General features: G+C 31.0%; 1 long non-coding RNA gene across 1 annotated transcript; it reads left to right on the top strand.

Annotated features, from left to right (window-relative positions):
• Positions 1-1,095: 1,095 nt before the first annotated feature.
• Positions 1,096-2,429, top strand: LOC143062401 (uncharacterized). Its single transcript, XR_012974735.1, has 2 exons — positions 1,096-1,274; positions 1,932-2,429. It is a non-coding gene; the product is annotated as an uncharacterized LOC143062401 (long non-coding RNA).
• The last annotated feature ends 226 nt before the right edge of the window (positions 2,430-2,655 follow it).

Below are 2,655 nucleotides of genomic sequence, written 5' to 3'. Positions count from 1 at the left end.
TAATTTTAATGCCAAATTAAAGTATTGACCCCAATTTCACGGTCCAGTGAACATGTAAAATGATAGTGCGAGTGGGGCATCCGTGTACTATGGACACATTCTTGTTTTACCTTAATTGATATAAGGTAGCAAGGTAGTAGTATTTGCATTCCAGAAATTAGGTTTCTCTTTTGTGTACCCTACTTAGGTCAATGTATCTGAACGGGTAGAAAAATATGAAATAATTTTATATACAGGTGAAAATAAATTTTTGAGATTTTTTTAATTTTTTGTATCCACTGCATGATAAAAGAAATAAAAGCACTAGTGACCTTAGGTTTTTAAAGATATCAAAAAGGTAAACGGTCCTGATACATATTCAAATTCATTTCTAAATAGTATAATAAAATTTATTCAGTTAACTGTTTATGTAGAATTTTTGGTAGTGTTAGAAAGTGGTGAAAATTCTAAAAAGGCTATCATTATCCCTTATGAGCCAGGAAATACTACCGTGCTCCTGTAAATGCCCTCCACTTTTAATTTATCTTGATATGTATGGGTAGCGGCTTAGTTAGCCGTTAAAGAACCAGTCTACAGTTGCAAAGGGAAACAACTTGTGTTTAAAGAGTGTACTTAAACAATAAATTTCAATCACTAATTGACAAATTTCGATGTTATATTCTTTGATATCTTTTAAAAACACTAAACGCATGGACTTCATATTAATTACATCAAATGAAAGTGATATTGTAAAGATGGTAAAATTTTGAAACTGTCTTTGACATTAAAGTCAGAGTATCAAATATCGACATAACTTTTTGTACAGAAAAGGTTTTGAATAAAGTTATTAAGGCCAACCCTTTTTATACACAAAGTTTACTGTAAATGTTTTGAAAAGTATAATGATAAGGCGAAGTCCGTGACCAAATATCACGACATTCATTTGCAATTCATTACAAATCACGTGCATATTGCACACGTTTGATAATGGCGTCAAATTTTCTATAACTGCTAATTTCCTAGTACAATATACGTTTTGTACATACTTCTTTACATTGGCCATTCAGAATTTTCTTCCCTCTTGCAAAAACATGTACACAAGCATATTAAATAAGGTGACAACTGCAATATAAACTAGATTGACCCAACAAACAAACAAAAGTGTTGTTTACCACGTTTCCTGGATGTTTATGACAATATCAATCATATTTATGTGTTACCAATAAAGTGGACTATAAAAGCAATCACTAGTCCATTATTCTTCACTTGGACATTATCACTCGACGAAAAGACAGGTGAGTTGCTTATACACTTGCAATTTCCTTTTCTTATCTTTTTATATAACTTGAATAATACTAATGACAGCAATAGTTAAAAAGATCCAAAAGCAGTCTGCAGTGGGCAATATGATGACTTCGTTAGCTGTAAAATTATATTCAATGTCTGTCTTTGATCTGCTTTAATAAGATTATGATATAATATTCAAACTTTCGGTCTGGACATCAAATTGTCTGGTTTTTCAAATAAAAAAAAGTTTATCTGTCTGCTTATTTGTTTTTATATTTTATAATTAGTACTCTCCACTAAAATTACTAAAATATAGCTCAGCGCATAAAAGTAACTCAAGTCTGTATTAAATTATTTTGTTCCTAGATTTTTTAATCATCGCCCAAGAAATTCTTTATGGTCAAATTGAAGACATCTTGGCGTCATTTTTCAATCTACAAAAAAAAAGACATCGCATTTTTAAAAACAATAAAAGTGAAGCTGCAATGGGTTTTGTTGTCTGTCAAAAGTTATACAAAGAATTCTGAAAACTTGTTGACAAAATATTGATATTCGCCGTTATAACTGGTATGCTTTGAATTGCATGATAATGCTATTTTAATACTATGAAATATAACAATGTAAGTGTATAATTAATTATAATTCATGTTTAATTTTTTTCATAGTTGTTTGATATATCGGTCAAAGTGGTGTATAGTCATGGATCTTAGAGTTATAGTAGTATTTCTTGTTGCCATTGTGTGTATAGCAGCACATCATATGAGTGGATACGACCGACCAGATTCATACTATGACACTCCAGATGGATTATATGATGCACCGGATACACCAGACTACCCTGATTATTATTACCCAAGAAATGTTGGAAGACAAATTCAAAGGTCTGTTTATAGACCAGTTTACCCACGACGAAGGATAATCCGACGCCGATTTTTTGGTTGAAGGGGAAGTGCTGGATTGAGTAAATCTTTCTACAATTCTATTGTGGTGGCTTTTGATGAAATCCTTCTGTTTTCTCTACTTCAGATTAACAGAAACTAAGTGTTGATTGAGTAGGAGTGTACTGTGACTGTGATAACAAAACACTGAAAAACTCGAATGGAAGTTCCATGAACGATGTGGTATTTTTTTTATGAAATAAATTAATAAAATCTGTAAATAATTTCGCTATTTGTGTTTTTCTACGTCTCATATTTTGCTCACGTCTAATTAGCTCCTAATTGTCATGGAGTTCGTATAGCTTTAGGTTTCATTGTTATATGAGTACATATTTATCTTTTATTTTTTTGTTTCTGTACCAATCAGTTTTTTTGTTAAACAGATTCTGCAAAATTATGCGTGTATACAAATATACTTAAACAGAATCAAATATCTAAAGATGTCGACAAA

This window comes from Mytilus galloprovincialis, chromosome 2 (genome assembly GCF_965363235.1).
Source record: "Mytilus galloprovincialis chromosome 2, xbMytGall1.hap1.1, whole genome shotgun sequence".
NCBI lineage: Eukaryota > Metazoa > Mollusca > Bivalvia > Mytilida > Mytilidae > Mytilus > Mytilus galloprovincialis.
This window is presented reverse-complemented; position numbering and strand designations above follow the sequence as displayed.